The 27,196-nt window shown below is 35.3% G+C and overlaps 1 pseudogene; it reads left to right on the plus strand.

Annotated features, from left to right (window-relative positions):
• The window catches only part of LOC123234250, a 92,242-nt pseudogene extending 67,856 nt beyond the window's left edge, over nt 1-24,386 (plus strand).
• Nucleotides 24,387-27,196: the final 2,810 nt, after the last annotated feature.

The raw sequence follows: 27,196 nt of genomic DNA on the forward strand, positions 1-27,196 counted from the left end.
TACTCCCCATTACCACATTAAATACTGAGACAAGTAGATCTCTGAGATAAGATTCACATATCTGGCTTCATTACTATTTTTATTCTTAGGTATTATAAAATTATGTAGAGAAGGCCTTTGTCAACAAATTATCAATAATTTGTATTGGAGATAATACAATCATTTGCATGTGTGTTTTCTAATCTCCAACATAAAAAAGGAAAGATAGCATGCCACATTTCCTATTATGAGTACAAGTTTGGGCCTGTTTGCTGAATATGTACTATTCAACTAAGAGCCAACTTAGTGTTGTGAATTGTTGGTAAGAAATATCCCTACTATTTGAGGATGGTGTTGGGGATGGGAATGGGAGAGAGAGGATAGGAAGTGGAGCCTGTAGTTCATCCAGTGTTTTATTCTAAGCAAAATTCAGAGTGAAAGATGAATGACTTTCTTGAAATTTCAGAATCAATTCACTTAATTACTCAATAAGCATTTATCAAGCATTTAATATATGCCAAACACTAAGGATTTAAAAAAAAAAGTTCATCAGCTCCTGCCTTCAGTAAGCTTATTTTCTAAAAGGAGAGACAACATATGCCCACATTCAGAATATATATTGATACTGCTACCTAATTATTGAAACTCTATTGTGAAAAATACAGCTCTGGTATTTGTGAAGTTATTTGCAGAATCCAAATGCTACACATGATATTTAAGAATGAATTGAGTTGGACATAAATATTCCATATTAATTTAGAGAAATTATCAGACTAGAGCTGCCTTAGAGGTAAGGGATTTTTATTCAGATTGTAGTCCCATTGGCTGAAAAAAAATGCCTCTAAAAAAATTATTCTGGCAAAGGATAAGTAAGAGTATTAGGATGCTGGTAGTAACAGCAGGCATAAAAACACATTTCTATAATCACTAGTTCAGTTTTGTTAAAAAAGGAGGGCTGGAAAAAAGGAACACCAAGAAATAAGATGTGATATTAAAACATATTAGAAAAGTTTGAGCAAGCCTTGTTGTTCCCAGCCTGGTCAGGTGTCAGAGACTGGATCTCCAAATGCTGTTAATTCTTTATTAATAATATATAAAGAACACTAATGACATTAGGGGGTGATATCCTGACTTCCAAGTGAATTGAATTTAAGTGAGGCAGACTTGCACAAAGTCATTGACCTCATTATTCCTGAGTCATCAAAATCAAATGGTAGGACAAAAGTCAGGGTGACTGGTTATGGTCCAAGATGCAGTAGATATTCTTGGCATCTGCAATGTCTGACAAAGATATCCCACTAATCCACCAATGGATCTGAGACCTGTTACTCTCAACCTGATTTAATTAGGCTACCAGGACACTTTTACCAGACTGTGCCACTGCACATATTATAATTTCTTGGAGTCACAGGTAAGAGTTGAGCGAAAGGCAGACAGACAAGTTAGATGGATCTCAAGATAGGGAGTTGAATGTTAAAGGAGTAGGTAAGGTAGTCTAGCCAAATGGAAAATTTTTTCCCATGATTCAAATCTTGAGTTCATAGGTACCATTTCTATTTAGAGCTCTGATCCAGAGAAATATTCTGTGATGGGTAGGAGAATGTGGGCAAAAACATCATCTACTCACTCATTATTCTCTATTCAGAGGGGTTACTCTAGCAACCAAATAGATCTCCTAGGGTCAAGTGGTAAGACCTGGGAAACAGGAAAAAAAATTAGATGGGTATGGAAATAAAACACTTGGAAAGGGATTCCAAAATATCCTGTTCTAGTTTTGAGGTCACTATAATTTCTACTCTCCAAGTATAGGACCATATATGAAAGATATCAAATCAATTTTTGCTGGTATATTCTCTTGCCTATCTATGACAATGACTGGCTTCATGATTGTTGTTGTTGTTCATCCTTTGTTTTCAAAGAGTGACAAAGACAGTGAAGATACCAAGGTCATCCACTGCATCCATTGCCAATCATTTTAACTTTTGTCCTATAGCTGGACTTCAATGACTCAAACCATGATGTAAATAGTTAATCCTTACGTGAGGAAGAGAAAATCTTATCTGAGTTGAGAGAAAGAGTTCATTTAAACCCCAAAGTCAAGGTGGGTCAGTTATCAGACTGTCTGTAAAGTAAAAACCTAGAGTCTCATGTAAATAGTTTGACAAAGATCATCATGGAACTAAGAGCCAAAGAAACCAATTAGAAATTAAGTGGCCAAAATGCAGAGAACATCAGGGAACTGATAGGTTAGCTAACTCAATCTAGCTGCCTATAGCTGAGATCACTCTATTTTGGACTCTGTCTATGGTAATACTAATGGATCGAGTTTTATAGTTTGTAGGCATGACCATATCTCCTTCCTTTTTCACTAACATTGCTAGGCAATAGATTTTTATGGCTAAAACAGATCTGTCTTCCCAATCACCTCCTACCATATGTTTCTTAGTACTTGATAACAAGGGTTGGGGATTGAATTTTCATGTCCCTGTATATGTTTTCTAATTTTTTCATTGAATAGAGTTTGTTTCCCCTTTAAGACTACAGAACCCTTGACAGTAGAGTGTGTATACTACTTCTTTTTTCTTTCTCCACAATTCTCTAAAAATATTAAGTCATCAACAAGTGCTTAAGGAATGAATGAACAAATGCATGTATGCATGCATGGATATCTGTTTTTCTGGGTATGTTATCTTTTCAATGAACCTTTAATGTAAGCACACAGTCATTAGAGAATGAATTTTCAGGGTGTTTCTTCATTACACCAGTCCTTGAATGTGAAATTACATTCAACAAACTGAAAAACTACCCTCAGAGCTTTCATTATAATCTCAGTAGCATCTCTTGTGCTGATGAATATCTAGACACTGATGCATAAGTCCTCAGGCCCCAGTTTAAATGTTGATGAATAAAACCCAACATTTATCAGAAATTAAATATTTACCCAGGTCATCAGTATAAACAAAGCTATTGGAGCAGCATACCATTTATAAAGCCAGGCTGTAAATTAATTTAATGGAAAGAATTATCTCTTTAATTATGGAATATAAAGATAGGATCATAGTTAGTGAAACAGTAGGTAGCATTTCCTTCTGTCAGGGTCTATTCTTTTGGGAGGCTACTGAACTCTCTGTAAGATGGTACAAATATATAAATGGTCCTCGTCTGTCAATGGGAGACATCTAAGAATTATAAGCTAGTGCCCATGGCTAGTTCATCAGTCGACAACCTAAAGTGGAGTACTCATTGTATAAAGCCAAGATCAAAGTCTTAAGGAAAGATTGAGGAAGGAAGAGATGGAACCTCTCATTACACTAGCAATGCCATCACATAGTGTCCTTTCTGATTCTGGATGGTCTTATAGAATGAATAAATTTCAAAGACCATTTGTATTTATTTTGATTATGTTTATACATGTAGTTGCTTTTATTCTCATCAGAATGTAAGCTACTAGTTAGTAGAGATAAGTTCATTTATTACCTATGTTTCCTGAGTACCTAGTCATGTTGCCTGACGCATAATAGGTATTTAGTAAATATTTATTTATTGTTATGATCTTGAAGCATCTCTGGCTTACAAAACCTTTTACTAATTTTCTGTTTTGATTTAAATTGTTTATTGCTGCTTCTATCTTGCCTCCCTTACTAGATAGCAAGTTTCTGGAGAGCTAGGACTATGTTTTTCTTTTAATCTCCACCTTATTTTTTTTAAGCAAATTAGCTCTCATATCCCAGGTGCTTGACAAATACTCACTGAATTTCATGAATTTTATGAATATCAAGGCTAAGGAAGACATAAGAGGCATATATTATTTTCTTTTGTTATATTTATTTTTGTACTCTCTAGATTAAATGAAAATTATAAGATCATAGATTTAGAGCTAGAAGGGACCTCAAAATCATCAAATTCAGTCCCCTTAGATTAACAGACTGAGACCCAAAGAAGTCAGTCAGTAAATAAAATGTATTAAGCACTTATTATGTAATAGGCAATGTGATCATTGTTGGAAATCAAATGACTTGCCCAAGGTAACACACAAGGAGCAAATAGCAGATCTGAGATTTGTTCTCCAGGTACCCTAATTGTAAATTTTAAACTAAAATCTTAAGTGAAAACAGTTTCTATTTAAACAAAGAGTTGTCTGTTGGCTATATTACTTTTAAGATGCTGGAATAGACACAGGGGCTTGGGATAGAAGGCTGAGCTTCTTACTCCTGGGGAGACTTTGTCCTAACTCTTCTATCCTGGTGAGGTTTTCTTGGCTTCTGTCAATATGTCACATGGGCCTCCTTGGTTAACCCCAAACTGCCATTAGCCATGTGAGAGTTGTTGGGGTCTCACTGATTGATTAAGGTGGTGATGGCAAACCTATGACACATGTGTCAGCACTGACACACATACCCATTTTTGATGACACGCAGCCACATGCGGCCACATACTGAGAAGTACGAGTCCACTTGCCAAGGATGAAACATTTGCTGTAGTGTAGTGTAGACACTTTGTACACTATAGATGACAATTCTACCTATATTAATTTACCTATTTTGTTTTATTAAATATAGTTATATATTACAATTATGCATTTTTGTTATTTAAACTATAAATTTCATGAAATTATGATTTTTTTCTCAAAGTGACACACCATCCAAGTTAAGCTCTTTCTTTGGCGAATTTTGACACACCAAGCTCAAAAGGTTTCCCATCACCCAGATGGATGAATCCTCAAAGTAGATCTATTATAGAATTTTAGTAAGATCATATGATATATATTAATTTTATTTTTTTTAATCTATTTTATCATTTTTAAGTGAACTTAGCTGAGATGAAAGTGAGTGATTGGAAGAGCAAGTCCTGGAATTATACATACTGAATGTCTTCAGCAGCTCTTCTTGAGGATATAAGTATAAAATCACATCCCCTGATGCTCAACATCTTTGAAGTGGAAATAGTGTAAAGTTCTCTACTAGGTTCTGGGAATAGAAAACTGTAATACAAAGCTGGGAATACAAAGGTGTACGACATCACTCCTATCCTTTGGTTACATTTAATATAGTGGAAAAGAAAAAATATGTCCATAAAGATAAATGATAATGCAGTGTGGTACATGCTAAGTACCAAGTAATAAGTGAAGACTATAAATACTCCTGCAATTCAGAGGATGTAGAGGGAGTTGGGTCTAACTAGGAAGACTTCATGGAAGAAATGAGATGTGAGTTGAGACCTGAAGAATAGGTAGCACATAGATTATTTTGTTGTAGTTGTTGCTATTGTTGTTTTGCTCATCTGAGGAAACCTATAATGAGAAAGTTTTATTCGTGTTTTTTGGTTTTAAACCATAGTCACTCTCTTCTATCCACCCCCATCCTAAAACACATGCATATTTATAGGCATAGAAACAGACACATTCATTGAACAAATAACTAAGTACAAAAAAAAAAAAAAACCCTGGAAAAACAATTTTAAAAAAATGAGCACAGTGCCGATATGTGACAGTATCTAACATTATGAACTCATAGTCCCTACATTTCTACAGAAAGAATTTTTTTATTGTTTTGCTTATTCTTTAAGATTATTCATTGCGATTAATAAGAATTTGGCTACCTTTGAGGGATATTTTCATTAATAGTCATTAAGATGGTTGTTTTCCATGGACCAAATTAAATGAGTAAGATTCTTTCATAAGTAAGAGACTGGAAGGGGTTCTAAGCAGGGAGAACCCAAGAAAAAAAAGGATTTGTGGGCTAGATTGAAAGCCATTAGAGACCTGAATGTGATCTACCTCAACTATCACTAGCTAACTGTGTGACCTTGGGGAAGTCGCTGTCTGAGGTTAGCTTCCTTCAACTATAAAATAGAGATAAAGATACCTGAAGTCCCTAACTCACAGAATTTTGGTAATATTCAAATGAGAGAACTCTATATCTGAGCTTCACAAAACAGGAGTTATAGGTGCCAGGGAGACATGCCATTAGTACTGGCATGATTTTCATGTGCCCCTCTCTCAAACATTTGAATTCTTTTCCTCTTTATCCTCCACCTTCTTTCTTCTCTCCCCAAATTTCTATAAACCAATAATAGCCATGAAATCTCAAATATGGCCTCTGGAGTTTCCCCCAAAACATTTATTGTTGTACACTTGAGCCTCCCAAAGATGTAGGTGTTGGGGGTGGGGATGGAGAGGGAGGGAGATTTACAATAAAATACTAATGAATGTTTATGTTTTCACAGCTAGTGAACTCTTGGCTGGAGGGGAAGAGGAAGTTTGGTGTTTTGGAGCAGTAAGACTCACAATCTTGAAGCACACTAGAAATATCAACTACTTTTATAAAGCCTTGGACCAACACTATACTGGATTTTCCTTAATTCTTGTTTGCATAAATAACGTTTAGGTTTCATTTAATTATTAGTATTGTGTTGCCATTAAGGCAACCTCATTACGTCCTACTTACTTTTTAAATAGGTGATTTTCCTGGTTTTCTTATTGCTTTGCAAGAACATGAAAAGACATTTTTTTTACCTCTTTTCCTGATAAAATTCTTTTCATTAAAAAAAAAAAAGACCGGTATAGGCATTGGTGGGGTATAAATGTTAGGCTAGGGAGGTTTTACTTACCATATGTGGAAGTGTGTCTGTGTGTGTATATATATATATATACACACACACACATGTGTGTGTGTGTGTGTTGTATAGTTCTCCTCAGAAGGGAATGTATGTTTTATAATCTATAATGTAAAGTTTGAATTCTTTGAGAGTAATTTCAGGATAAAAAATTTGCCATCTCCCCAGAATCCAGACAACGAACCTGTTTGGAGAAGACACCATGAAGATGCCTGAAGAACCTACACTGCATCAAGAAGATCCAAAATGAACTTTGGGGTGCAGTTGATTGAACTATGGGGACTCGAATGCATTTGTTTTGAACGTACACTCTTATGCAGAAGGGGACTGCCCCTAATTGGCTTTTTGTCAATGTGTCTAGCAATCATTGGATTATTGTTTTTGTCCTCTTTTCTTCTTATCTCCAAATTTCTGTCATTTAAAGTTAGTTATGTTTACAAGAGCTTTCGGGGAGACCAGTCTCCCTCCGTTCTTCAGGGGGGAATGTGATATTGGAAATTTGAGGTCCCTGATCTAAACTTTCTGTGGACATTTAGGGCTCTTTCAAAACTACACTTCCCATGATTCCTCTTGTGTAATGAGGTGGACAGAAAGTGTGATCAGGGATCTCAAATTTCAAGATCACAGTGTGTGTGTGTGTGTGTGTGTGTGTGTGTGTGTGTGTGTGTGTGTGTGAGAGAGAGAGAGACAGAGAGAGAGACAGAGAGAGAGACAGAGAGAAGAGATTGATCACAAAATCATAGATTTATACCTGGAAGGGATCTTAGAGGCCATTTAGTCCAGTCTCCTCACCTCCTCATTTTCTAGATAAAGGAATTACAATGCATAGAGGTTAAATACCTATAACAGGGTCTCACAGGTAAGTTGGTAGAGCCAAGGTTCCAATATGGGCTGTCTGACTCAGAATCTAGCTCTTCTTCTCTTCTACTCTGGTATAAACTTACAGATAAGGACAATCCTTTGACAATATGAGGTCAAGAATACCTAGGAAGACTGGTATAAAACTGATAACATGCTATCATTTCATTCTTTTTTTGATCTTTCCAGCCCTCTTACACATTTCTCCCCTCCTCCCCTTCACATATGCAATGCTAGGGCAACATGAGACACTTTGCTTCTCCTGTTTTCCATCTCTGTGTCTTTTTACTGGCTATTCCCCTTATCTGAAATGCTTTCCTTCCTCACCTTCTCTCCCTGATTTCCCTGAATTCTTTTAAGTTTCTGCTTAAATTCCACCTTCTACAAGAAGACTCTTGATCCTCTTCCAGCTGTGGCCTTCCTTCAAAGATTATCTTCCATTTACCAGTATGTCTCTTTTTTTGCCTAAAGCCCTTTTCATGCTATCTCTGCTATTTGATTATGAGTTCCTTAAAGGCAGTTTGCCTTTCTTTCTATCTCTACTGTTTAGAACAGTAACAGACACATAGTAGGAGCCTTAGTTGCTGACTTGTTTATTGAGTCCTGTATGTGTTCTAGTGGAATAGGTGATGGGGTATCCTTTCTGTTTAGGGTAAAATGGTCTCCCTGGAATGACTTTGGAATGGCCTATTGAATGCTGCCTAGACAGCTGGCCCCTATCAGCTAATGATTGTGGTTTGGGGGAGCAGAGCAGGCAGCTGCAGAAACATGTTTCCTTTCTTGTGCCAAACCACCTTTTCTATTCTCTCACCTTTGGGTGCCCAGGTCCAGCTTTGTGTTATTCCATTTTAAACATTGGCTGAGAGGTTCAGCAGACACTGTTTTCTGGATTTCAGGAGAGGAGAGCTGACATTAAAATGGTTTTGCTTAAGTTAGAATTAGGAAGGAGAGAAGAGACAAAGAACAATGGGACAGATTTATTCTATCAGCTGTCACTGATAGGAAAATATCTTTTGGGCCCAAACTAGGATTCTGTTGCTGATACCAGAATTCCTTTGTGTTGAATAATTCAGAGCAAAGATGAGAAATGTATATTTTGAAATGTATTTTCAAATCCTTGGTGTTGTGTGAAATGTTATTAAGCATGTATTATTACCTCTGTACATCTTGGTGGCGGTTTAAATATCAGAGCATTTCAGAACATATATAATATGATCAAAATGAAACAATACCTTAACCTTAAAGCTATTTCCTCAATTACTATAACTGCCAGCTGCTAATTGGAATGATTTTTACACTCTGCTTTTCCTTTTGACTGTCCACGCTGTTCCTGTGTATGCATTGAAGGAACACAAATAAATCGAGCATGAACAATTAGCCTTTTGGGCTTTGGGTGAAGTAAAGAGAGATGTGAAATGGTATTACAAGGCATGGAGATTTTGGCTTTTACTGCTGAGGCATGAGGCATCCTCAATAAGGCACAGGACTGGAAGGCAGGATTGTTAAAAAAAAAACAACAAAAACAACAACAACAAAAAAAACAAAACCTGAAGTGATTCTAAAGTGGTGTTTACAAAGAGAACTGTATGACTAAGTCAAGGTCCTCTTTGAACAACATGAAGGTAAGACTCTCAAAGAATCCTAGGAGAATAGATATTAAAAAGAAACTAAGAAATCACTCAACTGTCTTCATTTCATAGGAGGAAAAATCAATCATTACATCATTGATTAAGAGTTGGAAGCAACATAAGAAACTACTTAGACCAATACTTTCATTTTACAATCGAGAGGATTGAGGCTGTGTTATCTGGAATTTTAGGGGCTTCCATTTAGAGGTATTTGGGGTTCATTTGAGCCTTAAGATATGTAGATATATGACAAACTTCCTGTGGACATGTGGGGGACTTTGAGACTACATTTTCTGTGATCCAATGGGTTTCTGGTTTTGGACATGATGACATCAACCAACGTAGAGCGTGACTTAAATGGAAAGATGAGGCTTGGCTCACTCTCTTTCATACGAGGCAGCCAGGTGGGTGGAAGCTAAATGGTGGGGTTTTGAAATAGCTCTCAGCCAGGCATGGTCTTATATATTTTACCAACATGGCCATGGTAATTAAAATATTACTTTTCCTCTTAATATCAGCCTTGATCATTTTTAATTATTACAAGGCACAGAGAAGGGAATTAACTTTCTCAAAATGAGGTCCATGAAGGTTGTCACTGGTACAAAAAAAATTAAGCCATTCCCCAATTGATAAATGGGCAAGAGACATGAATAGGCAGTTTTCACACAAAGAAATCAAAACTATTAATAAGCACATGAAAGTGTTCTAAATCTCTCATAATTACAGAAATGCAAATCAAAACAACTCTGAGGTACCACCTCATATCTAGAAGATTGGCCAATATGACAATAAAGCAAAATAATAAATGCAAGAGGAGATGGGGCAAAATTGGGACACTAATACACTACTGGTGGAGTTGTGAATTGAGCCAGTAGAATTGCTTGTCAGCTCTGGGAGGGGAAAGGAAAGTGTGTGTGGGGGGGTGGGAATAATGAATTATGTACCCATGGATTAATTAATTAAATCCAATTAATTAATTAATTAAAATTCTAAATTTTAGAAATTTTTTAAAGATTAATTACTCATCCGTGTCACGAGAATCATAATAGAACCAGCATTTGAATCCAAGTCCTTCAACTCCAAATGTACTACAGAGGTAAGAATCAAAACAAGATCATAGCTTCAAAGATTTTGATCCAGATCATAGAACTATGGGTTCAAAGCTGGAAGGGATTTTGGAGGCCATCTAATCCAAATTCCTTTTTTTGTATAAAGATTTATAAAGTACTTTTTTCACAAAGACTCCCTTACACTGTGAGTTTCTCGAGGTTTGGGAATATTTTTGGCTTTCTTTGTATTTCCAGTGGTTAGCATAGTGCCTGGCATATAATAGGTGATTAATGTCCAGGTAGTAGGTTAGAAGAAGGATCAAATAAAAAAAAAGCACCATAAGGAACTGTTACGATTGCAGGAACAATAACGACAAAAATGGAGAAGAGGATGACTTTAAAATATTTACAAGCATTATCTCAGAGAAAATCACAGCACTGTCCCAAACTGTGCAAAAATTTCTAGAAGGGATGAAACAAGAGCAAGAGGTTTTAAAAAATTAAAATGTTTTTATTAATGGAATGTGATGTATGAGGGGAAAAGTGAAGAAAAGAGAACTATGAAAGAATTGCATGGGGAATTATTCATTGTAGAAAAGATTAAAAACCTTGCCCAAGCTCAAACTCTCAGAAAATTAGAATGAACTAAATAACAGCAACTCTATGAGGCAACAGGAAATGTTAAAACAAAGCCAAAAGACTGAAAAATAGAATTAAATATAAGTTATTTCATAGTAAAAATAAGGGACCTTGAAAATATATTATGCAAGAAAAAAAGTACGAATCATTCAACCATCAGAATGCTATGACCAAAGGGGAAAAAAAAGGAAAGGAAAAAAACAAACAAACTTGGGCACCAAATTTAAAGAAATCTGGAAAGAAAACTGTCTGGATCCCTTAGAACCAGAGGGGAAAGTAGAAATAGAAAGAATATTTGCAAACCCAAACCCATTGCCATTATATATAGTCAAAATAAATTTCTACATTGTTCAAAAATTATTTGTCTCATTGTGCATTCTGAGTTCTTCAGTTATGTAAAAGGAGCTGAATCATCATTTAGTTTTGTGAATGGTTATTATACTAAGAGTTCAGTACAATAATATTCCATCACATTTATGTACTATAACTTGCTCATCCATTCTCCAATTTATGAGCTCTCACTCAGATTCCTATTCTGTCACCTCAAAAAAAGCTGTAAATACTATATATGTTTATAATGGGTTTTCTTTTTCTTTTTTTCATCTGGGTGGTAGACTGGAGTGAGGATGTAAGAAGGCTAATTTTTAGCTTCTCAGATTTTCTTTCCCATGGGACAATTTCCCATCCCTATTCCACTTCCAATAAGGGAACACTCCATAATTCTTACCAATGAGAATAGTTTGTGGTACTTTCTTTGGGAGTAAAATAATTCTTTATAATGTCTCTGCTAAGGACCATGATGCTAGATAGCCATCTTCTATAGGTTTGGAATAGATAATTCTAAGTTATTGAGGCTTTCAGAAATCACCACTGGCTTTCTGAAGTAACTCAGTTTCAAGGGGTTGGTGGAATAGACTATTAGTTCAGCTCAGGTGTGCTCACAGGGTCCTCAGGTTCTTTTAATGATCTACTATAGAAGAGACAAAAAGGGTCAAGGGTTTGTTAGTAAAGATAACAAAGAAAAAATAAAACAAAAAGATAGCAAAAAAATTTTTTTAAACCCTTAACTTCTGTGTATTGGCTCCTAGGTGGAAGACTGGTAAGGGTGGGCAATGGGGGTCAAGTGACTTGCCCAGGGTCACACAGCTGGGAAGTGTCTGAGGCTGGATTTGAGCCTAGGACTTCTGGGCAAAGAACTTTTTAAAGAATACTTTTCTAATAGAGAAACAAGTCTAGCAATGGGATACATATTAGCCCAAGCTGAAATGCAAACCAGCTCTGATAAAATCTTTTGAATCTGGTTCCTTCTCTCTACTCACATTGTCATCATGTTTGTTCAGACCCTCATTATGCCTAATTTAGACTGTTGCAATGACCTTTTATTTACCTCTGTGCCTCAAATATCTCTTTATTTCAATCCACCTTCCATGGTTACTAAAATAACTTCACAAAAAATGTAGATCTCACCATCTCTCTTGCTCTAAAATCAAATATAAGATCTGGTTTTTCTTTTAAAGCCTTTCTCAACTTGACCCTGACCTGTCATTCTGGTCTTATTATCATTACTCCCCTATCCATACTCTTAAGTTCACTCCTCTTTGTTCTTAGCATACCATACCCTCTGCACTTTGGATGCTCCATTTCTAGAATGCACTTCCTTTTCACAATGATGCCATAGTATTCTTCCCTTCCTTCAACAGTTAACTCAAGAATCATCTTCTGCAGGAAACCCTACCTGATTCCCAAATTCCTAATTTTTTTCTATTGATTTAATATTAATTAAATTCCTTCTAATAATCTTCCTACTAATTAGTAGTAATTTCTGATTAATTAATGTTAATTTTTACTAATTATGTATTTATTTTACATGTTACATATACATTTATTCTGTATATACTTTTATATGAACATTTTGTTTTCTCTAATATAATATAAAGCTCCTTGAGATCAGGGCATTTTTAAAAATAGTTTTTGTATTTCTGATGCTTAGCACAATGCCTGGAATATAGCAGCTAATTAGAAAAATGCTTATTGATTTGTTGAATTCCAGGCTTCATAGAATTGGTGAATATATTTATTGTGGATTGAGAAAATAAAATATGTCACTGGAAATTTATTGTAGGCAATTAGTGTAGTAATAGAATAGACACCTCTCACTTCTTTGCCTATAATCCTCTGTAATTAAATGGATTAATACTCACATACTAGCTCATATCTCAAGCTATTGCTTTTGAATTTCTAAAATTTTGATCTTCATGGCAGCCTTAGGAGGTTTGATATATAAGTTGTATTACTCATATTTTGCATATGGAGAGACTGAAACTTAAAGTGGTTAAATCACTTGCCAAAGGTCACATATAAAAGAAGTAGCAACAAAACTAGAATTTGGGCCCAACTTTTCCACTTTAAATTTGAATATTTCTTTGACTCTAGAATAGCTGCTCCTAAAGGGGTTAACCTGCCCTAAAATGGTGATACACTGCCATCGATTTAGAGCTAGAAGGTACTTTAGAGGTCATCTTGCGAAACCCCATTTGACAGAAGTCACTGAAATACAGAAAGATTTAATGATGTCCAAAGAACATTTTGAGTAGCAATGAGCAAAAGTAGGCAATGAACTCCGATGCCATAATTCCATATCTTTCTACTACAGAATACCACCTCTGCTGAGTCTAATATAGAATTGTAGTCTGATCATCCAACCTGAAGGAAAAATGAATAAGCATTTAGGTCACAACTACTGATACCAATGTTAAAAGTAGCAATAGGAGAGACTATAGATATCACTGTCTAACTCTTAATGCACTAGGATAAGTCAAATCTCTCTTCCTTTGTTCCATATTCCTTTGATCACATTGGATGGTTCTGGGAGAATTCTAGTAGAACTAAAAGACAAGGCTTGTTCAGCCAGAAAAGTGGCCACTTGTACTACTTGTAACTACAGTATCTGCTTTGTATGTCTTCCGATTCCTTCTGTCAATTAATTGTTTCTAACTCATATTAGGATAGTTTCAGGCATGAATGCCCCAAAGGGGATGTTTGCAAATAATGTAATTTTTTTTTGGTGGCCAACAGGAAGGGCAATTAATGCATCCGGGGGCCATATCACTAAAATGTGAGCAGGAATGAAAGTGACATTCAGAAAAGATTTCTTTTCAAGCTCTATGTCTTTAGGAACCTTCTGTGCAGTGACCTTATACTTGGAATTCAGCTTTCAGCTGGTATACCCAGCATTAAAGGTGACAGGAAAAATAAAAGTCTTCCTTCCAAAGATTGTATGTGCCTTTGGCAAAGGTTATAGATGTGATGTCTTTGAACATCCTTCTTCATGATGGCTCTGTCGCTAGAAATGGGCAGAGAAGAGAGGAAATCTGCAGTGAGCTGAAGCTGTTTGCAGGGTAATGACTGTCAAATCCTGTACCTCCCCAATGCAGAACAACAAGGGGCTTCATATTTATATCTAAATCTTTCCCTTTGTCACGTCTTTGCAGTCAAAAAAAGAGGACAGAAAGAAAATAAAGGCAAAGGGAGTAGAAATATTGCAGAAGGCAAGATAAAAGAACACTCAGACCCCCTATGCTTCCTTTAAGAATCATTTTCATCAAGCCCAGTGAACATATAGCAGCAGCTCATTAGTTTTCCTATGTCCTGGATTCAGTTCCCCTTCATGCCTTGTGTCTAGTCCTATGCCACATACCCTACCTACCCTTTGCAGCCATTCTTTGTTCACTACAGATATACCTTGACATACAACACACAATTGGCTACCCAGTTCACTAAGTATGTATCAGGTACCTATTAAAAGCCAGGCACCGTGATAGGTGCTGGAAATACAAACACAAAAGTAAAATAGTCCCTAAACTCAAAGAGCTGGTTTTCAGCCCCAACTTTACTAATAGTTTATTCCTGACATTTCCCTTTTTACTTTCCTTGTGTTCTTCTTTGAATATACTACCCTTTCCTCTTTGCCTATCAAAATCATAGAATTGGAACTGGAAGACACCTTAAAAATTATCTACTACAATCACCTCATTTTACATATGAGGAAATTGAGTCCAGAGAAACAAAATGTCATTCTGGTAGTAAACAGCAAAACCAGGTTTGAATATAAGTCCTTTGATTCTACATCTCATATTTTTCCTCTACACTACCCTATGCCTTCACTATATACCTTTCTGGCTCTTTCATCCATCAAGATCTAGCTCATATATCTTTTCTTCTAAAATATGTTGTGTGACCACCCCAACACAGAATATTCTTTCATTTTTCTGTTCTCCTCTATGAGATTTTATTGTAATTTTTGTAGGAATTATTCTTTTCTCACATTGTCACATAATGTCTTATATATTGTTATATACCTTTTTATGAATATGTCCAATTTGATCTAATCAATAATCATCCATTTAGTGCCTACCAATTCCAATGCATGATGCTAGACACTGGGGAGAACATGTCTAAACAAACAAAACTCTACTCATGGAAAAGGCTGTCAACTGCCATAAAAGGAACCATCGACTGTCCCCTGCCATAAAAGGAACCATCGAAATCTGAATGCAGATTTGCAGCATACTGTTCTTCACTTCATTTATTACATTAATTTTTCTCTAGTGTAAGGGATATGTGTTTTTTACAACATGACAAACATGGTAAAATGTATCAAAAATAACACATGTACAACTGATAGCATATTTTCCTGCCATTTTGGGGAAGGGCAAGGAATGAGAAGGCGGTAGATAAAATAGATCACAAAATGTCAGAAAACAATTATTAAAAATTATATTAACATATAATCTATGGGAAAACACTTAGAAAGTAATAAGTAAAAAAGTCTATGTCTTCAATGAGCTTACACTTTCCTGTGGGATACAAGAGGTGAACAAACAAGTATATCTTCCTAAATGAACTGTAAGTTTAATGAGAACAATGCTTTTATCTTTTATATTTTTCTATTCTTAACATTTAGCATAGTGTCTTTTTTGAAATAGTTGCTCAATTCATAGATGTTAATTGTTTTATTTCTGAGAAAATGTTTTTTCCCATATATTAATCCATCTGTCATCTGCACCTTGCAAATTGACATAATACAATTGAGGCTTAATAAATGTTTGTTGAATTGAATTGCTTGTTGAATCTTTAATGTTCTTAGTCCAGATATCATTTGCACAAAGCTTATGGTGACATTCAGAACACTTAAAGACAGAGGATAAAATAAAATCTTAATATATATAATTTCCCCAAAATCTAAATGCAGTGTTAAGCTATAAAGCTATTAAAATTTATTAGCTTAAAACTACATTTAGACTTTGGGGATACCCAGTATAACCCTTTGGAAATCAATAGATTTGAATCCACACTATGATGTCTTTGACCATGTTATGGTCCAGTGCATGTCATCTTAAGTACTGATGAAAGCTAATAATATAGGTATTGCCCACATTCCCTAAATATCACAGGGCTAACTCACTGGTACTGGAATAAATACATATGGGTCAAAGGCATTCTAAAGTTCATTTCTGGGGTAGGAAAAAAATGGACTGCTTTTGAAAGTCGTAGATGGCTGAAGTTGAAGATCAGCAAACGATCATCCCTTCCATCCCCCAATCATTAATCTATTTATTGGTCAATAATAAGAATGGTGCTGGATAGATTGTGCTATTTGGCATTGCTGAATGTGGTGAAGTTATGTGGTCTTTTAATGCACTACATAAATATCATAGTCATAATGTATACTCACTTTGTAAAGAACTGGTATTTAGAAGTTATTAATGGGGTGGATAGACTCCCCAGTGAGAATGACGTGACAAAAACTTAGGAGTCTAAGTTAATGGTCAGAAATAGGATAATCTAGAAATAAAGTCATCATTGTTAGATTTGATGAGGTATGTGTATGTATGTATGTATGTGGTTTTATTTGATATAGTATGGATACACATTTTTAAAAACCCACCCTATCACCTTATTTCTATAGAGAACTCAGTCAAATATATAGTAATACAAATCATTCCCCAATTGATAAATGGTCAAATAATATGAATAAGCATTTTTTAGATGAACAGATCAAAGCTATCAATAATCATATGAAAAAATGCTCTGAATCACTCTTGATTAGTGAAATTCAAATTAAATAACTCTGAAGTACCACCTTACACCTATTAGACTGGCTATTATGATAGAAAAAGAAAATTATAAATGCTGCAGTGTGTGTTGGAAAACTGGGTCGCTAATGCACTAAATGGTGCAGTTGTAAAACTGATTCAACCACTCAGGAGAGCAATTTGTAACTATGTACAAAGGGCTTTAAAACTGTGCATGCCCTTTAATCTAGCAATACCATTGCAAGGGTCTATATCCCAAAAATATTTTTTAAAAAGGAAAAAGACCTGTTTGTTCAAAAATATTTATAACAAGGGTGCAGCTGGGTAGCTCAGTGGATTGAGAGCCAGGCCTAGAGACAGGATGTCCTGGGTTCAAATCTGGTCTTAGACACTTCCTAGCTGTGTGACCCTGGGCAAGTCACTTAATTCCCATTGCCTAACCGTTACTGCTCTTCTGCCTTGTAACCAATACACAGTATTGATTCTAAGACAGAAGGCAAGGGTTTTAAAAGAGAGAGAGAGAGCATCACATCTGAATCAGAGGACTCCAGAAATTTTTAATTTATTTTTAATTACTGATTACTCCCAGTGAAAATCCATTCTCCTCACTCTAGTTGCTAGCATTCAGACCTAAGAAATTGTTTTGTATAGATTTTGTATTGAGTTTTCTATGTACATTTTATTTCTCTCCAATAGAATTTAAATTCCTTGAAGGTAGATTGTTTTTTACTATACTGTTATGAAGGATGTGCGAGAAGCCCTGTTCTGTATTTTGTTGAGTGGCTATTCCTTTGCTCAATTCAGGATTGTATCAAATCCTTATATTAGTTGGATCTAGAGGAATGCATACAATTGCAGCACACTATTTATAGGCTTTCCTGTTTAAGGAAACATATATGCTCAGGAGCATTATATTACTATATGTCTCTTGCATGCTGGACTTCTCCTTCCCCCCTTCCAATCCCTTTCCTCCTTTGCATACTAAAGCAAACATGTGTTACCTCTTTCTCTAAAAGGACTAAAACATTTTCCTATTATCTATTCACATAAGTATTAAACACTATAGACCGGTGATTCCAAAGTGGGTGCCACCGCCCCCTGGTGGGTGCTGCAGCAATCCAGGGAGGCGGTGATGGCCACAGATGCATTTGGGGGTGGTGAATAGCTGTAAGGGAGTGGTGATAGTATGTGACAGGGGGCGCTAAGTAATATTTTTTCTGGAAAGGGGGCGGTAAGCCAAAAAAGTTTGGGAACCACTGCTATAGACTAAGATTTAACCAGTGATATATTTTATTCATTTATAATCAGACCAGGATATTCAATAATAATTCAAGAGAAAAGAGAAGTGGGACCTGATAGTAAGGTGAATTATTTAAATAAGGACTGACCACTTTGGCTACAGAATAGTTTAAAAACAAAGCTATAAATTTCATCTTTGTCTCTACTTGTCACTTCCTCTTCTAACAGAGCAAAATATAGGCTGGAGCTGGTGGTAAGTCTTCTATCAGTTCCCAATCTTGACAACCTCTTGCAATATCTTGATAGAATCCCAGAGAAGGGGATTAAGCAGAACCAACATTGAGAAGACAGGTTTGACTTGACTATACTAGTAGTATTTCATTTGACATAGTAAAAAATGGACAGCTAGCTTTATTCTTCTAGCTTCCTGTTTCCAGGAGCCTCCAAAACCAAGTTCTAAGATATCATTAAGTTGACGAACTATAACTGTGTCTTTTTGAGTCTCCCATCTCTATAGCAACACTATTTGAGCAAGGAGTTCAGGGTTACATTCTTCCTTAAGTTTAGAAATTTTGTACTCTCTTGGAAAATATGCCAAAGTAAATTTGAAATGCTATATAAGAGTGTGGTGAGGCATACCTGAAACTTATGAGAAACAAAACAAAACAAAACAAAACTTGCACATTATATTTCAGGAAGTTACAGTAGTAATAGGAGAAAATAGACAGTAAAATTTTACTAGAGGGAGATCTCAACCTTCCCCCTCAGATGTAGATAAATCCAACAAAAAAATAATTAAGAAAGAAGTTAAGGAAATAAAACTTTGGAAAAGTTAAATATGATGGACTTCTTGAGAAAACTGAATGGGAATAGAAAGGAATATACCTTTTCTCAGCAGTATATGACACCTTCATAAAAATTGACCATGTAATAGCTCAAAAACCTCACAACCAAATATGAAAAAGCAGAACTATAAAATTTTCAGACAAGAATGCATTAAGGTTATATTTAACAAAGAGAAGCAGAAAGAATAAAAAGTAATCAGAAATAAAATATAATCTTATCCCAAAGAATGAATGGATCGAAGAACAAATTGTAAAAAAAAAAAAACCCATCAACGATTTCATGAAGGAGAATGACAATAAGGAGCCAATATGCCAAAATTGATTGCATGTAGCCCAATTTAGGCTACAATTTATATCTCTAAATACTCACACAAATAAAAGAGAGAAAGAATAGATCAATAAATGGGCATGCAACTAAAAAATTAGAAAAAGAACAAATTTAAAATCTCCAAATTAAACAACAAATTGGAAATTCTGAAAATCAAAGGAAAGAGAAATAGAATTGAAAGTAAAAAGGTCAATGAAACAATAATTAAGACAAGGAGATGGTTTTATGAAAAATAAATTAAATATATAAAACATTGGTTAATTTGATTTAAAAAGAGCTCAGAATAAAACCAAATTACGGTAACAAAAATGAAAATGGTGAACTTACCATAAATTTAGAAAAAAATTTAAAAAATTTTGGAAGGTATTGGAAGTTATTTTGCCCAATTATATGCCAATAAATTTTGCCCAATTATATGCCAATAAATTAAGTGAAATAGACAAATATTTTCAAAAGTATAGACTTCCTACAAATAATAAAAGAAGAAACAAAATACTTAAATAAGCCCATCACAGAAAAAAAATTTTAACAAATCATCAAAGATTTCCCTAGGAAAAAGGCCACAGAGCCACATGGATTCAGAAGTGAATTCTACCAAACTTTCAAAGAATAATTAACTCCCAAACTATAAAAAGTATTTGGTAAAATAGGGGAAGAACAAATTCTTCTAATTCCTTTTATGACTCAACTTTGGTACTGATACCTAAAATAGGAAGAGCTAAAACAGAGAAAAAAAAACTATAGACCAGTGATTCCCAAAGTGGGCGCTACTGCCCCCTGGTGGGTGCTGTAGCGATCTAGTCGGGGTGGTGATAACCACACTTTTTTTGTCTTATATTCTATTCTGAGTTCAATAAATAGTTTCATAATTTCCAGGGGGTGCTAAGTAATATTTTTTTCTGGAAAGGGGGCAGTAGACCAAAAAAGTTTGGGAACCACTGCTATAGACCAATCTCTCTAATGAAAATTGATCCAAAAGTTTAAAATAAAAAGATAACAAAGAGAATAGAACATTATATCACAAGGATCATTCACCACGACTTGGTGACTTTTATACTGTGACTTCAAGGTTGGTTCAATATTAAGAAAACTCTCAGCAAAATTAATCATATAAATGATAAAACTAACAGAAACTATATAATTATTTCAATAGATTCAGAAAAGGTTTTTGACAAAATATAACACCTATTCCTTATAAAATTCTTAGAAAGCATTGTAATAAAAGGAACCTTCCTTAAAGTGATAAAGGGAAACTATCTAAAACCATCAGCAGTGAGATCAGGATTGATACAAGGATGTCCATTATTACATTACTATTTAATATTATACTAGAACTTCTGGTTATACCAATAAGAGGAAAAAAAGAAGTTGAAGGGATTAGAATAGACTCTGAGGAAACAAAACTGTTATCCTTTTCAGATGATAAGATAGTATGCATACCAGAACCACAGAGAATCAATCAAAAAAACTAATAGAGAAAATTAACAATTTTAGCAAAGTTGCAAGATACAAAATAAAGTAAAATAAATCATTAGCATTTCTATTTACTATCTAGAAAATTGAGAAGCAAGAAATAGAAAAGGGAATTGCATTTAAAAAAAGTATAGATTCAGTTCTGCTTCCCAGATTGAAGCTCTGAGCCCTTGTCTTTTTTTTTTTTTTAATAATTTTTTATTTTTAGAAAAAATCTCCCTGGTTACATGTCATGTTTTTACTTTACCCTTCACCCCCTTCATCCCCCCCCCCCCCCATCCCCGACTCACCCTCTCTCCCTGTCGTGGCTAATTCGCATTTCCACTGGTGTGGTCAGTCAAGACTTATTTACACATTATTGATAGTTATATGGGTGTGGTCTTTTCAGGTCTACATCCCCAATCATGTTCTCATCAACCCAAGTGTCCACACAGTTGTTTTTCTTCTGTGTTTCTACTCCTGCAGTTCTTCCTCTGAATGTGGATAGTGTTCCTTTCCATAAATCCCTCTGAATTGTCTTGGGTCATTGCATTGCTGCTAGTACAGAAGTCCATTACATTAGATTTGGTGTGGTCTTTTTGGGTCTACATCCCCAATCATGTCCTCATCAACCCAACTATTCTAGCAGTTGTTTTTCTTTTGTGTTTCCCGTCCTGTAGTTCTTCCTCTGAATGTGGATAGTGTTCTTTTCCATAAATCCCTCAGAATTGTTTTGGGTCATTGAATTACTGCTAGTACAGAAGTCCATTACNTACCCTTCACCCCCTTCACCACCCCATCCCCGGACTCACCCCTCCCCCAACTAATTCGCATTTCCACTGGTGTGGTCAGTCAAGACTTATTTACACATTATTGATAGTTACATGGGTGTGGTCTTTTCAGGTCTACATCCCCAATCATGTTCTCATCAACCCAAGTGTTGATGCAGTTGTTTTTCTTCTGTCTTTCTACTCCTGCAGTTCTTCCTCTGAATGTGGGTAGTGTTCCTTTCCATAAATCCCTCCGAATTGGCTTGGGTCATTGCATTGCTGCTAGTACAGATGTCCATTACATTTGATTTTACCATAATATATCAGTCTCTGTGTACAAAGTTCTTCTGGCTCTGCTCCTTTCACTCTGCATCAGTTCCTGGAGTTCTCTCCAGTTCACATGGAATTCTTCCAGTTTATTATTCCTTTGAGCACAATAGTATTCCATCACCAGCATATACCACAATTTGTTCAGCCATTCCCCAATTGAAGGGCATACCCTTGCTTTCCAGTTTTTTGCCACCACAAAGAGCGCTGCTATAAATATTTTTGTGTAAGTCTGTTTATCTATGATCTCTTTGGGGTACAAACCCAGCAATGGTATGGCTGGATCAAAGGGCAGGCATTCTTTTATCGCTCTTTGGGCATAGTTCCAAATTTCTGAGCCCTTGTCTTGGCGTCAAGCGTAGTCTGATGATTGGTTACTGCTAGCGCCAGTATATCACCATCCATGCTGATTCATCTGTTTACATCATTTATGTGGGGAAAGATAAATATGAAAAATAAGAACTAATAAAATAAGGCTGGCTAGAAGATTTTTGGTTTCATGTGGACAAACTGTCTTCAGCCCATGTGTACCTTCGATTACACAACCGGGAAAGGATAGAAGATATTCCAAAGGATGTGTTAATGGGCTGGCTACACCTAGTGAAGGCTAATAGTATTCAAGGCTACATGATGAACAATGTAAATGTTGTATATACATCATAATCTAACCTGAAGAAAACAGCAGACATGGATGTGGGAAAGAGGATTTCATGGGCAAAAGGATGTGAAAATTTTAACAGTAGAAAAGAAGCAGTTGCCAGACTTGGCAATAGAGAAAGAATGCTGAGCCTGAGAGGAAAAGAATGAAAACAAATCCCAGAAATAAGAAATGAAGAGGAAAGAGAAAGAAGAATTAAAAGAAAAAAATAAATGAAATTAGGAGTTATTCTTCACTAATGAAGTCTGAGAATATGTCTTTAAATCATGATGGCAATGATTCACATGAATTCACGTGAAAAAAGAAAATGGACTTTGTGAATTTTTGGACAGATACAGACATTTTGATTTTCAGATGTGCTCTGCATAACAAAAAACAAAACAAAACACTAAAAACCTACATGAATATGATTAACTTTGGAAATTTGAGAACCTGGTTCATTTATTGTTTCTGGAAAATGATCCCATATAAAACAGTGGAGCTTAAAGTCAGCAGATGTGTAACTTTATAAGTGAGGAAATGTTTGTGCCAGAAGAAAAAATAAAATAAATTAACTATAGACAGTATAAATACTTAGGAGTATACTTACCAAAACAAACACGGTAACTATATGAACATGATTATGAAACATGTTGTGTGCAGATGCAAAGCATGGAATCCTTTTTCTACAGGTAATTGAAAACCAAAATATAATAAAAACAAATCAAATAAATATTAATGTTTTAAATAAACAAAGGTAATTATTCAGGACATAATTCAAAACAAGCACACATTAACAATATGTATAATAAATATAGTAAGGCACAAAGCTTTGTAAGAATGGGCATTTCAGGCATAGATATCTAAGTTACATGTAGGACAATGTGATTTAAAGTGTACCTACACATCTACAGTACACAAGATAGTACTAATAAAAGCAAAAAAAATACACAAAAATACAAAGCTATTCATCATAATAACAATAAACCTAAAATGACCAATGTAACTATAAATTTCACATATACAAAAAGCAAAAGCAAAATAGTGCATCACTAACCAATATTGCTAGTCTATCATTATAAGCACAAGAGCAAAAAAAAAAAAAACAGAAAATAAGAAAACAGGAATATGATTGAAATATGCTATGACTATCAAGCACATCAATGATCACATGTGATAGTACTGAGACCTAGACATACTTGTAATTTGTTTCTTCAGGTTCTTCTATAAATTATAATTTAGTCTGGCCTCAGATCAGATGGGTCTAGTTCTTTAGTGACCTGCTGATCTACTTGTTTGCTTAACAGTTTTGGTTCTGCTTTTCTACACCTGAACTTGTAAAGGAGCCAGGCTGGCTGAAAGTTTAGATGCTCTGTCAGAGGATTCTAAACTCAAGGCAATTTAGGTAATGACTGAGTTAGTTCAGTCTACAACCCTGGCCTCAGGCCTATGTAAATTTGATGGGCAATATTACTCATTTTCTCTTTCAATGGAAACATCCCTTTCAGAACCATCAAGTAGCTCAGACAGACATGTAACTGGTGAGCTGGCTCTTTTGTTCAGTCCAAGGCAACTGTCCATTATTACTCTTCATTTGCTTATAAGTCCAGACATGTATAATAAATTGCTGCATTGAAAAATCTTTACAAGGCCAACCCCATTCTCTGAAGCTAGTCTGAAAATAAGCTAGTTGCCTGGTTTTTCAACAGTTTTGTATGGGCTAATGTCATTTTACTTTTTTTACTTTTTACTTTTTGAAATATTTTTTCCATTTTACATATTTTCTTTTCTTCCCTTCTTCCCTCCCCTCTCCTGGATCCAATAAGCACTTCCACTGGGTTACACAAATGTCATCACTTATACCTAAATAGTATTCATTTTCAAAATAGAGCAATCTTTTAAAACCAACCCCCCAAATAATATAGCCATATAAACAAATGGTGTCATTAGTTTTTCTTCTGTATTTCTACTCCCTTAGTTTTTTCTCTCAGTGTGGATCGCGTTCTTTCTCATAAAGCCCTTGGGATTGTCTTGTATTAGCAAAGTCCTTTACATTGTATTGTTCCACAGTATTTCACTTTCTGTGTAGAATGTTCTCTGGGTTCTACTCATTTCACTGTATATCAGTTCCTGAAGGTTCTTCCAGTTTATCATTCCTTACAGCCCAGTAGTATTCCATCACTATCACATACTACAATTTGTTCAGACATTCCCCGATCAGGGGTCACCCTCTCAGTTTCCAGTTTTTTTGCTACCAAAAAGAGCATGGTTATAAATATTTTTATACAAACATTTTTCATTATCTCTTTAGGGTACAAATCTAGTTGTGTTATCAAAAGGCAGGCATTCTTTTAATACCCTTTGGGCATAGTTCCAAATTGCCTTCCAGAATTGTTGGATCAATTCGCAATTCCATTAGGATGCATTAGTGTCCCAATTTTAGGGCTAACTTCTCATAAATTTGTTATTTTGTGTTTGTGTGACCTTGAAAACCAAGTTATCAATGAAACTTCCTTCTTATTAGAGATCATGGCAACAAATATAGGCATCATCATGTTGTCATTTTTTTTAAAGCTTTTCTAAAGCAAAGTTGTGACTAGTGTGCAGCCTTCTTTAAGAGTTTTTCTCTAATCTGAGATCTATGTCAGTTATAAATATTTGTATTATTTCCATCTTTGGGATTTCTGAAACAAAAGTAAATAGGTAGGAAAGGTTCAAGTCTAAACATAAGAAAGTATGTTGTAATAATGCCTTTGGTATCTTTCCTATTGGAATTCACACATACGGATTCCCCAGAAATATTTATTTTGTTCTCAGAGTTCTTTTTATGTTCATGTATGTTTGAAAGCTCAGGATATGGGTCTCCTTTTGGATGGTAAGGTGTATTTCTAGACTGCTTTTTATCTACCAAAATAACACTTTCTTGAGGAGTTTGCTCTCATGGTCACTTCAATACTTTTAATAATAGTTCCCTCACAATATTTAAGCAATAATAGATGCTTTTTCATTCTAAGATTGGTATTCTTGTTGAATCTTATTCCTATTTACCTGTTGAAATGATCAGTCATCCCTAACAAAAGACTTAGGTTCTTACTCTCATCTTCAGAAATACAAAGGCAAAGCAGACAAGTTCCAAAGTTTTGCTTAGTGTTCATATTTTCCAAAAATATAGCACAATTTGGCAGTGCTTTTCCTTCACACATTGGGCCCATTCCATACTCCGTAGTGAAATCTGTGGCCATCTCAGGCCAAATGCAATCTGTTTCTGATTAGTTCCAGGGTCCTCTCTTTACATATATGCCCAAATGCATCATGAAAGATAGCGCTTTCATGATATTGAGCAATAGGCTCTGGGAAGCACACCAACTGCTTTTTGATACTGTGTAGGATCAGGCATAATCCAGTATGGCATCCATTATGAACTTCTTCTGGATTATTTCATCAATAAGGTACATTCAAATGACTGGAACCTAAACATTTTAGTATGACTTTTCTTTCTTGGCTTGAATTATTTCCTTAAGACTTTTATTAGACATTTACTCTCATTGCCCATTATATGCGCAAAACTGAGGCAGAGAAGTTTGATTCAATAAAATGAGGTTGACAGGAACTGTTGTAAGCTGTCCAGTAGGAGTTTTAAACTCTCAGTTATAATTCCCCTTGACTGTTGCCCTGGTATCACATAAAACTTTCACTTTCTTTAAATGTCACCACCATTTCATGGTCAAGTGACTATGTCTTCAGGATAAATAACCCATAACCACATCAGTCTTGCCAGGTCTATAGTGTTTGCCAAATTCATGCTAGTGCATCTCTCTGATATGTAACATGGACCTTGGCATGGAGCAAAGTATAACACAAGGAGTTCGGTGTCAGTATACCCTGGAATTTTTCTCCATAAACAGAGTTTTTAAGTTTTTTGGTGAGAGTTTACTTCAAAATGAAAAACTCTGTCTTGTATCTGAGATGACAAAATTGACTGTCACTGAATGCTCTGTTGGTAAATGCAATTGGTTTCTGGCAACCATCACTCTCTTGGCATAGAACAACTCTCAAACTCTCCAGACAGGACAGAAGAATTTCTTGGATCTGCATAGGCATCCTTGTGTAAGTATGAAGTTGTTGAAAAAATTTGTAAAAGTTTGTTCATATTTGTCTGATGTATGCTAATACCCAAATGACTGAGGTTTAAGACATTTTGGCATTTCTTACACTTCTGTTTGAGTACCTTCAGTTAAATATGAGCACAAAGGCAAGCATTCAATAGTTTAGCCAGAACACCTTAGTTTTCTTTTTTTCTTAAACAATATACAATTGCAATATCCTAGAAAATTATTTATATCTCAAATATTCTGATCCTGATCCATTCCTAAATATTTCTGTCTTCCTGGATCCTGTAATATCACAATCTGGACTTATTAGGACCCAGTTTGTTATTTGAAGTAACATGCAAGTATTTGAATAATGGCTACAAAATAGTTTAAATCATTACTGACGCTTGTCTGTGAGTGGAGATGGATATACCAGAGCAAAGATATTCATCTTCCTATTGACACCAATAGGTAGCTAGATGGCACAATGGATAGAATGCCAAGTCTGGAGTCAGGAAGACCTGAATTCAAATCTTACCTCAGACACCTACTGGCTGTTTGACTCTGGACAAGTCACTTAACACTGCCTGCCTCAGTTTCCTTATCTGTAAATTGAGCTGGAGAAGGAATTGGCAAACCACTCT

The sequence above is a fragment of the Gracilinanus agilis genome, chromosome 2 (assembly GCF_016433145.1).
Source record: "Gracilinanus agilis isolate LMUSP501 chromosome 2, AgileGrace, whole genome shotgun sequence".
Taxonomy (NCBI): Eukaryota; Metazoa; Chordata; class Mammalia; order Didelphimorphia; family Didelphidae; genus Gracilinanus; species Gracilinanus agilis.